General features: G+C 36.5%; 1 protein-coding gene across 3 annotated transcripts in view; it reads right to left on the bottom strand.

The window, feature by feature from the left end:
* Nucleotides 1-12,366, bottom strand: part of LOC126480796 (INO80 complex subunit D-like) — a 156,207-nt gene that overhangs the window by 142,899 nt on the left and 942 nt on the right. The gene's annotated exons all lie outside the window — the stretch shown is intronic.

Below are 12,366 nucleotides of genomic sequence, written 5' to 3'. Positions count from 1 at the left end.
CTGACAAAACTCTACCATCTGGTGAGCAAGATGTACGAGACAGGCGAAATACCCTCAGACTTCAAGAAGAATATAATAATTCCAATCCCAAAGAAAGCAGGTGTTGACAGATGTGAAAATTACCTAACTATCAGTTTAATAAGCCACTGCTGCAAAATACTAACCTGAATTCTTTACAGACGAATGGAAAAACTGGTAGAAGCCGACCTTGGGGAAGATCAGTTTGAATTCCGTAGAAATGTTGGAACACGCGAGGCAATACTGAACCTACGACTTATCTTAGAAGAAAGATTAAGGAAAGGCAAACCTATGTTTCTAGAATTTGTAGACTTAGAGAAAGCTTTTGACAATGTTGACTGGAATACTCTCTTTCAATTTCTGAAGGTGGCAGGGGTAAAATACAAGGAAGGCTATTTACAATTCGTACAGAAACCAGATGGCAGTTATAGGAGTCGAGGGACATGCAAAGGAAGCAGTGGTTGGGAAGGGAGTGAGACGGGGTTGTAGCCTCTCCCCGATGTTATTCAATCTGGATATTGAGCAAGCAGTAAAGGAAACGAAAGAAAGATTCGGAGTAGGAATTAAAATCCAGGGAGAAGAAATAAGAACTTTGAGGTTCGCTGATGACATTGTAATTCTGTCAGAGACAGCAAAGGACCTGGAAGAGCAGCTGAACGAAATGGACATGGTCTTGAAAGGAGGATATAAGATGAACATCAACAAAAGCAAACCGAGAATAATGGAATGTAGTTGAATTAAATCGGGTGATGCTGCAGGAATTAGATTAGGAAATGAGACGCTTAAATTAGTAAATGAGTATTGCTATTTGGGGAGCAAAATAACTGATGATGGTCGAAGTAGAGAGGATATAAAATGTAGACTGGCAATGGGAAGGAACGCATTTCTGCAGAAGAGAAATTTGTTAACATCGAGTACAGATTTAAGTGTCAGGAAGTCGTTTCTGAAAGTATTTGTATGGACTGTAGCCATGTATGCAAGTGAAACATGGACGATAAATAGTTTAGACAAGAAGAGAATATAAGATTTCGAAATGTGGTGCTACAGAAAAATGCTGAAGATTAGATGGGTAGATCACATAACTAATGAGGAAGTATTGAATAGAATTGGAGAGAAGAGAAATTTGTGGCACAACTTGATTAGAAGAAGGGATCGGTTTGTAGGGCATATTCTGAGGCATCAAGGGATCACCAATTAAGTATTGGAGGGCAGTGTGGAGGGTAAAAATTGCTGAGGGAGACTAAGAGGTGAATACACTGAACAGTTTCAGAAGGATGTAGGTTGCAGTAGGTACTGGGAGATGAAGAACCTTGCACAGGATAGAGTAGCATGGAGAGCTGCATCAAACCAATCTCTGGACTGAAGACTACAACAACAATAACAACATCTAATTAAGTACTTGTATATACCTTTTGGCACAAATTTTATACACATTTTTAAATTGTGAAAATTACTAACTTAATATTACTGACTACTTTGACTGATATAATTGCAAGTTAAAAAAAGGTAGACACATTTAATCATAGTTCAACATCTAATGATTGAAGCCAACCAACAGCAGAGGGAGTAGCATTAATAAAGTCACTACATGGTCCATGATACTTCCTCTGAGGACAGTCTCTAACAATTTGTTGAACAGTTTGTCCTTGGGCCCCACAATCACAGGCTGGAGAATCTCGGAAACCCCACTTGTGCATCATAGCATTGCACCTGGTGTGGCCACTTCTTATTCTGTTCAGCCTTGTCCACTCACTTCTCTGCAGATGAAATCCTGTTAGGCTGGCAGCATTCCACCCCTTGTGCCACTCTTCCTTAATGTCAAACTTCTTATCATTCCTTCCATTATGCCACAGTGGACTGCGAGATTTTAAGTGGTCTGGGGAGAGTGTTGTTTAAGACTGTGTGAATTGGGAGGTCTTGTGGGTAGTCGGGGTGGTGTAATTCCCTCCATTCTTGATTGACTGCTTCTTGGCGTCGTAATTCAGGTGGTGCGATGTTGCTGATGGTGTGTAGCCAGGCGATCAGGGTGGATTTTAATGTGCCCGTAATTATCCTCATTGACTTTTTCAGGTGTACGTCCAGCTTTCTCGTGCGGGCACTATGTTGCCACACTGGAGCACAGTATTCAGCAACTGGGTACACCAGCGTCAGTACTGTAGTACGTAGAGTTGATTCGTCAGCACCCCATGTTGTACCAGCTAGTTTCTTTACAATGTTGTTTCCGGTCTTTAGTTTTTGGCTTGTTTTTCCAAGTGTTTTTTATACATCAGAGAGCGATCTAGTATGACACCAAGGTATTTAGGCTGGAAATTATGTCTAACCTTTTATTGGCAGCAGCTCACATTCAATGGCTGGTTTGCAATTCCGTTGTTTAGATGGAATGTGCAGTCTTCTGTCTTTGCTGCATTTGGATGGAGTCTCCATGCTTTGTAGTATGTGTTGAGAGTTTCTAAGTCTCCAGATAACATAGCTTCTCCTTCCTCAAGTGTGCTGGTTTGTACAGCTATGGCAAGGTCATCGGCATAGCAAAATTTTGCGCCAGCAGTGTTTGGCATGTCACTGGTGTACAGACTGAAAAGTGGGGGTGTTAGGAAGGACTCTTGGGGGAGCCCATTTTTCAAGGTAAATGACTCGCTCTGTTTTTGTCCAACGCTAACCTTGAAGTAGCGGTTGGTTAACATATTTCCCACAAGTGTCGTCAGTTTCTTACTTGGTACATGCTTTTTGTAACTTCAGCAGGAGTTCATCTAGCCACACAGTGTCATATGCTGCTGACAGATCAACAAAGGCCACTGATGTCTTTAGTTTCTTTTGGAATCCAGCCTCAATGTAGGATGTCAAGGCTAGGACCTGCTCAGGGCAGCTCCACTTTCTTCTGAACCCAGCCTGATATGTTGGGGTTATGTTGTTTATTATTCCTTGTATTCTGTTATGGATGAGTCGTTCCAGTAGTTTGAAGCACACACTCAGCAGTGCAATTGGCCATTAACTTGAGGGGTCATGTACTGGCTTTCCAGATTTGAGGATTGCTAATGTGTGTGCAATCTTTAACTGTTGAGGCACCCTTCCGGTCTTGAGTATATCATTGTAGAACTTCTTCAGCCAAGTTCTTCCATGTTCCCCTATGTGTTTTATAAATTCACGGAATATGTCATCCAGTGAATTTGCTACAAACTATTTATTAATGGCAACAAAAAATAAACTAACAGACCTCCTTAACTCTAGGACCTACTAAATTTGCTATTTTTTTTATCTCAATGTTTATAATGCCTACAGAGAAAACAATCTTAGTGTTTGATCTTTTATCACACAAACTAGACATTTTTTTTTTATTTCTTTCTCATTAAAGATTTTATGCCTGTCATTACTTTGTCTAAAGTAAAGGTAGGTGTTAGTCACATTACTGAAGTTATTTGCTTATATGTGTAATTGCTGATCTCAAATATTTCAGAGCAGCGCATGATAACCAGTATCCTATCAGCAACTGACATAGAAGGCGTGTTACTAACATTTGTGACACTATACTCTTCTGTTACCGACGTATTACATACTCTTCTTCATCTTTGGTTCTAATGGTCTCTTCTCCTCCACTATTCCATATTGCCTTGTTTTGTTGCCTCCTGTGACCATCATCTTCTTCTTCTTCTTACAATGCACTCTGGTTGAAAAATTAAATTAATTCCTGTAGTACAGTGTCGACTGTGTTTGTATAAACTTACAGCTTGTAGTCTTTTTAGGATTCATGAACATTTTATGTTATCTATTATTACTTTTCTGTTGTAATTTCATGTAATGAACGTTCCAAGACCATGGAGACTTGCTTCTCAATTTGGTCCTATGGACTAGAGGTGTAAAATAATAATAACAATATAATGAGTACGAACGGTAGGACAAAATCATAAAATAGTGTTTATGCAGGCACCCATATTATCATTTCTCCCTCATACCATCCATGAAATTAAGAAGAAAAATAGTGATAATCGTTGTATGAGATATGCTCCTCCTTGCAATGTACTTTAGCTTGTGGACGCATTTGCTGAGGTTGAAGAAACATTGTGACAACATATTCGTACTGCTGTCTGTTCAAAGAGAACTGTTGGAATAAGGGGAAAGACCTACACATATTGATTGTGATGGGCAGACATCATGATCGTAACAAGAACATTCTTGGTGAAATGTAAACATGAAAAGTGTGAAGAGAACAATTCACCATATAGTTGAAATGTTGAGTGGTCAATGGGCACATAAAGAAGGCTGAAAATACTGCTAAGATTTATGATGATATCATATTTCAGTTTATTTGCATATCTGAAGGAGGATATGGTCCCAAAGCTTAGCAAGATTTTCAGTTTTATTTATGTGCTTATTGACCTTTCAACATCTCAATCATGCAATGAATCGTCCCCAGAGGAGTCCTTCATGCATTCACGAAAGTGTGTTTACACTAAAATATTTGCATTTAAAGTTGCAGGTCAGCGGCTATGAAAGGAAGTCAACATGCAGCAACAAAAATTTTTGTCATCTGCTCAATAACATACATACAGGTAGCAAAGCAAGTATTACATTTATCTTAAAATAATTTCTCCAAGACAACTCCTTCCATTCTAGTGACAAATATCTGCTTAAAAACTGGTAGACAGTAATAAAATAAAATAAGAAAACATCTAGATTTCAAGTGTAGCTGTGTGAGTAGGACTATAAAAATAGTGTGTCCACTAATGTTAACACCAATACCCTGTAAATTTGCTCGTACCATGTAATTTTGACAACAGACCCATTCAAATGATGTAAGGGACATTTAACTAACTAACTAACTAACTAATGACAAATCTACACTAATTACAACTGTTCTTTTATCACAATGTGTTCATAAACAAGATCTGATACAGTGAAGTACAAATACAATAGAAGATTGTCCATCCTAGGCTTCTTCATATCAGTTTTTTGGGGTAGCTTGACAAACATAGTGCGGGTATTAAAAATACAGAAAAAAATCATTCGAAATATGTGCACTGAAAATCACAAAGAACCATGTTGATCATTACTTAGAAAACTTAAAATATTAACTCTGTCATCCTTATACATATATGAGGTTATTACATTTTTGTACACCAGACATGAATTATTTGAGGGTAACTATTTTGTCTGTTTACATGATACTAGAAACAAAGAAAATTTTATGCTCCCCACCAACTGTCTCAGACTCTATGCCCAGGGACCTCAATACATGGGAATGAAATTTTTTAGTAAATTAAAAGGGAACAATTGATGCAGATGAATTTAGGTTCACTTAAAAGAAAGCTATATGAGGTACTGACACTGAAGTGTTATTACTCAGTGGATGAATTCATGTAGGACAAACTGGAAATTAGAGCTGGATATAATGTGTTACACATCCCAACAAATATCCTTGTCAGTTCAGGATTTAAGCTAGCTTCCTACTTCTGCAGAGTAGATATGGATGGAGGAGGAGTTGCCACATTTATTAAAGACTGCCATAAATTCAAGAACATTGACATTAATAAATTCTGTTTAGAGCAGTATCTAGAAGCATGTGCAACAGAAGTAGAGTTCCATAAAAGATCCTATATAATAGTAACTATTTACCGAGCACCTGCAGGAAATTATAATCTATTCATAAATCATCTAGAAGCTCTTTTGGGTTATTTAACAGGAAGAAACAAAGAAATTTTGATCGCTGGTGACTTTAATACAGATTTTCTAATGCAATCTTCCAGTAAACATTTACTGCAGTTTATAATGTTGTCTTTCAATCTATCTCACACTGTAAACTTTCCAACTAGGATCACTAAATCCTCAAGGACAGCCATTGATAACATTTTTGTAGACAAATCAAAGGAACAAAATCATATCATAAAACCTGTAATAAATGGACTATCAGATCATAACATGCAGCTCCTTGTTTTAGATGTAAGTTCTAAGCAGATTATCAAGTCTGCTAAATCTGAGTACAGGAGAGTAGTCAATCAACCAAAAATTGGGTGTTTTAGAAAACTGCTCAAAGATATGAACTGGAAAAATGTTTACAGTGCTCATGACATGAATGAAAAATATAACACATTCATGAACAATGTTAGTACCATGTTTGAAAACTGTTTTCCTCTAAAAGTTACTCAAATTAAACAGAAGTCTATAATAAAACCATGGATTACACAAGGAATAAAGACTTCCTGTAAGACAAAAAGGAAAATATATCTGTCGACCAAGAATAGCTCCAATGCTGATGATTTAGCTAAATACAAGGAATATTGTAAAATATTTGAAAAAAGTAATTCAGACATCTAAACAAATGCACTATGAGAAGATGATAGCACTGTCAGGGAACAAAACAAAAACAATATGGGATATAGTGAAAGAGGAGACTGGTAGAACCAGAAAGGAACAGGAGCAAATAGCATTAAAGATAGATGAAACATTAGCTACCGATGGACATAGTGTGGCAAATCTATTTAACAATTACTTTATATCCGTTACTGATAGAATGGGATTGTCAGGATCAGTAAAGAATGCCCTTGAATATCTGAAACTAGCCTTTACAAATAGCCTCAGGTACATGAATATGTCACTCACTTCACCAAAAGAAATAACTTCCATAATAAAATCCTAGTCCACAGCTCGTGGTCGTGCGGTAGCGTTCTCGCTTCCCATGCCCGGGTTCCCAGGTTCGATTCCCGGCGAGGTCAGGGATTTTCTCTGCCTCGTGATGACTGGGTGTTGTGTGCTGTCCTTAGGTTAGTTAGGTTTAAGTAGTTCTAAGTTCTAGGGGACTGATGACCATAGATGTTAAGTCCCATAGTGCTCAGAGCCATTTTAATAAAATCTTTAAAAACAAAGCATTCTAGTGGTTACGATGAAATATCAACAAAGTTAATTAAGGCATGTTCTTGTGAGTTTAATACAATTCTAAGTTACTTGTGTAACCAGTCAATTATAACTGGGACATTTCCTGACTGGCTAAAATATGCAGATGTTAAGCCTCTATTCAAGAAAGGGGATAAAGAGATACCATCAAACTACAGACCGATTTCACTTTTGCCAGCGTTTTCAAGAATTTTAGAAAAAGTGATGTACAGGCAGCTTCTCAACCATCTGATCACAAATAACATATTATCAAGAACACAGTTTGGATTTCTGAAGGGTCCCGATATCGAGAAGGCTATTTACACCTACAGTGAAAATGTACTTAATTCATTAAATAACAAATTACAAGCAGCAGGTATTTTCTGTGATTTTTCAAAGGCATTTGATTGTGTGAACCACAACATCCTTTTAAATAAATTAGAATTCTATGGTGTCACGGGCAGTGCTGCAAAATGGTTCAAGTCATACCTCGCTAACAGGAAACAAAGGCTGTCAGTGCAAGGGACTAGTGAATTAAGTCATCAGTCATCATCAGAATAGGAAGAAATTACATCTGGTGTCCCACAAAGATCCATCTTAGGGCCACTGATTTTTCTTGTGTACATTAATGATCTCTCATCAGTTACACTGCCAGAAGCAGAGTTCATTTTGTTTGCAGATGACACAAGTACTGCAATAAATAGTATGTAGAGTGTAGTTCTTGAAAGACATGCTAATGATATTTTCCTGGATATTAATAAATGGTTTAAAGCCAACTCACTGACATTAAACTTTGAAAAGACTCACTATATGCAATTCAGAACCTGTAAGAGGTTTCCACCTAGCATATGCATTAAGTATGAAGAAGCGCAGATAGAAGAGGTTGACAGTCTTAAATCCCTGGGATTACAACTTGACAACACATTCAGTTGGAAGGAGCACACCACAGAACTGCAGAAACAGCTTAACAAATCTGTATTTGCAATTCAAGTGTTAGCAGACATAGGCGACATAAAAATGAACAAGCTTGCATACTTTGCCTACTTTTATTCCATAATGTCATACGGTATAATATTTTGGAGTAACTCTTCAAGTCAAACAAAAGCTTTCAGAGTCCAAAAGAGTGTAATATGTATTATTTGTGGAGTAAATTCACGGACGTCCTGTAGAAACCTCTTCAAAAAACTGGGTATACTACCTACTGCCTCTCAGTATATTTACTCCTTAATGAAATTTGTCCTAAATAATATATCTCTTTTTCCAACAAACAGCTCAGTTCAAACATACAATACCAGGAACAAAAATGATCTGCACAAGGACTTGAAAGCACTTACTTTAGTTCAAAAAGGGGTCCACTACTCAGCAACACTCATCTTCAATAATTTGCCAGCAAACATAAAAAATTTAGTTACAAATAAAGATCAGTTTAAAAGGAGCCCGAAAGACTTACTAGCGGCCAACTCCTTCTACTCCATTGACAAATTTTTTAATAGAAACAAATGATGTATTGTATATATTCATACTACTAGTATTGTTATTTCAGCTTAAAAAAATTTTACATGTTCCACATCCACGAGGATCTCCTCAGCACGGATCTAAGGAACAAAAAACTAATCTAATCTGTTATTATTTACTGTAGTGCTATTATTTATTAATGTAAAAATCACTGTAACTGTATTATAAATTTTGACATGTCTCCTGTATGCAAACCAAATGGATTGCAAATGTACGTCATAAGATGAATAAAATACAATTCACAAAGTAAGACATTAAGAATACATAACATGTATACCAAGTAGAAAGTTTAACACAAATCAGTATACTGTAGCTCAGTCTGCAAAACATTCACTAATAAATTCATACAAAAGAACTTGGGAGCACAAATGTACACCTACAGTTATACTATGCAAACCAGTGTGAAGTTTATGGAAGTGGGAGCTTCTTATTGTACCATGTATAAGGGTTTCTTCCTGTTTCATACTCATACGAAGTGTGGAAAGCATGACTACTAAAAGTGCCTCTGTGCACACTACAATTAACGTAATCTTGTCTCCCCCCCGCCCCCCCCCCCCCCCCTCCCTGTGTGATATATTCATAGGGGGTTGTAATATATTCCTAGTTCCCTCACTTCATGGTGATTCTTGAAGCTTTGCAAGTAGGCAATTGTGATGGGGCACTTTATTTCAATCTACAAGCAAATGTCATTTTAAGTTTTTAAGTATTTCCTTGACATTCTCCCACAAGTAAGCCCTCCAATTCCATTTCTTATACAACAGAATATGCAATTACTGCAGTAGCAGAAGATGCTACGAATGATTAGAAGCTGGGAATAGTGTGTACAGTAGCAGGATAATCTAGCTGATCACTCAGACAGCATCACCATTCCCTCACATCTCTTATCAACAATCTCCATGTCTCCAATTAACAGTGGTTTTAATGGTTTTGTCATAGTAAATAGAGTGTAGCTCGGGGTGATTTCCAGACAAAAATGCAGCTTTTCCTACAATTTATTCCAATACTCATATGACTAAGCAGTATCTGCAGAAAATTTCATTATCTCACATATTGTACTAAATTAAAAATAAAGTGGTGACTGGAAACTACCCCAAGGAATGGGGTAAATTTCAGATATGTACAGGGTAATTTCCAGACAACTGCTTCATGGATTATTTAAAGGACAGGTACGAGTACCAACGGGGTAACTGAAAGACAAATGTGTACTACCAAAACACTATGTTGGGGAATTTATTCAATAATCACGTCATATATTTTTAAATGGTTGTAAGTCAACTGATACACATTCCTTCCAAATTGAGAACAACTTCTTAAACTGTACAATAACTTTACATGGATATCTTGACTGGTATTTTGTTTCATATGATGCAAATGTGAATGTCCTTCTAGTACCCGAATTTGTAATGGTGATAATTCATTAAATGCTGGAAACTGATGCCATTTTAAAAAATAAATGTGAAAGATACTGAAATCTTACACTTCTTTTTATTTACATTAACATTATCTTGATTGCATCCTATATAACACCTACAGTTCCACACTTCACAATAGTAATGCACCATGTAAGTTTTTGACGGCCCATTCCCTCATTGTCTTGGCTACTGTTCTTTACAGACCACTTCAAATTTCTTTCTAATTCCTTGACTGAAACAGACTTCATTGGAACCTTTCCTCAAAGATAATCTACATTTCCTTTCTGGAATACTTTACCCTAGATGATTCACATAGCCTGCACTTATCCTTGCAATTTTGATATTACTGCCTCCATAATATTCCAGTTGTTTACTATTTCTTCAATTACTGAATTACAGCATTGCTCCTCAACATTAATATAACTCTAAGAAGGAGACTTTGTATTACAAATAATAGATAAATTGCCAACCTACAGCGCAATGCACATTTAGCTGCACGTATAGTGAAGAAAACAATGTGCAACAGTCAAAACAAGTGCAGCGTACTGTTTGCTTGGGAACTCTACTGGTAATGTCGTCAAGAAGTGCAAGTAAAAAGTATTAAATGACAAACACATGATCATCAGTGCTGCTAGTGAAACTTTATTTTTACAGGGGCGTAAGTCACAACTGATGCCTCTACAAAAATAACATTGTTTTTCAGAATCCCATAGAGTGTACAGCCATTTAATGTCAGTTTAAAACAAAAATATTATTTCTGAACTACAGTTTTACACTTCTCAGTTTTAACAGACTCTTTGTAATACTTTTTGATATTGCAGTAAAGGTAATTCGTATCATCAATGGCTTTCGCATGAAATGGTCTATATGACACTGCCTTGATATGCCCAAAACATAAGAAGGCTTCTGCAACAATTTTCACTTGTTTTTTTAATGGCCACCAATATCTACCCTTTCCTAACTATTTTAAACGCCTGTTTTAAATTTCCATGAGGTCTTTCTTTTGTTTCAGATGGATCTAGGCAGAAACTAGACTCATAACGAATATAAACACATTTCAATCATGTTTTACAGCAAACTGCTCCACTCTTTATCATCTAATCATAAACATTGTAAATTATGAATAGAACATTTGTGACATCATTTTCAGCTTGGTGTGAGGGTTCTGGTTTCTTCCCCATCAAATCATCATGTTTTTAAAGATTTGTAATGAGTCTTCCACTAGCCAGTTATTGGTGAAAGAGTATGAATGCTTTGCTCAATCACATTTCTATTGCAGCTTCCACTGCTTCTTTTGTCAGTCCAAATTCCAATTTGGCTGTGCATCAAGGTGAGTTTGCTAGTTCCACTTCTTCATATTCTGGAATAATTGTCTTCTTTCCAGCCATGCCATCTCCTTGTCCTTTGGGACGATTTTGAGTTCCTCTTTAGCCCATACTTCCTGATGAAACTTTCAACGCTTACACTGTGTGTAGTGTACCTGGTCTCTAAGTAGGATTTACCTTCCTTAAATGTATGTCTGTGGGATTTTTACTACTGTGATTTTTTGCTTATAACAAAACTTAATTATCTTGTAGCATCACAAACAATACACTGCCTTAAAATTACCCCACAGCATATCAAAACTATTCAGTTTTTCAAAATTCCTTTCTCTACCATGCTAATGTCTAGAAATTTTCTTTCTAGCTTGAAGAATGTTCAATGTATACTGATAACTCTGCAGAAAATTTAGCCACTGTTGATCCTAAATTACAACAGAAAATTAAACTAGAAGATTTTTTAATTTTTTTGGCTACATTGCGAAACTGATGTTGCTGTAAACACACCAGGAAAATAATTTGATTTGATATAGGACCTACACATAACTACATGAAAAAGAAAGTTCTGACAGAAAATAAAAATTATTTGACCAAAAAAATCAGGTTCCCGTCGGGATGGTGAGCAATTTGTTAATTACTCTAAATTTACCTGACTGATAATTACCTCAAGCTACCATACTTCCACACACACACACACACACACACACACACACACACACACACACACACACACACACACACACACACCCCAATTCGAGATGTACCACACACTAATGTATTGTTTCCTGTCCAATTATATGTACTTAAGAGTACACTGTCACATAACCTCAGCAGTTCTAAATCATGTACACAATGACAAAGCAAACCACACCAAAAAACACTGCAGTACTTCAACAGCTTTGTTTGGCTAATTAAAGCAATCCACACTGAAGTTTTAAGCATTTCAAAAACCAGCAACAGTGAGTAGGTCCTAATTTCAAAACATATACATTTGCAATAAAAAGCTCCCATCTAATTCTTCACAAATCCTATTGCTGTTTGTCAACATTGTATATTTAACTCGACTAACAGGTAGCAATGCTTGTATGTAACAAAAACACATAATGTAAACAACTACTCATTTTGTAAATAAGCCAGTGAATCCTGGGATAGAATTGATACGGATGAAAAGTTAATGAGCTTATTTCAAGAAACGAATCACTTATCACACTGTAAACTGGCTAACATTATTTACAGACGAG

This window comes from Schistocerca serialis, chromosome 5, assembly GCF_023864345.2.
Source record: "Schistocerca serialis cubense isolate TAMUIC-IGC-003099 chromosome 5, iqSchSeri2.2, whole genome shotgun sequence".
NCBI classification, from domain to species: Eukaryota; Metazoa; Arthropoda; class Insecta; order Orthoptera; family Acrididae; genus Schistocerca; species Schistocerca serialis.
Note: the sequence above shows the minus strand (reverse complement) of the source record. Positions and strands in the feature narration are given on the sequence as shown.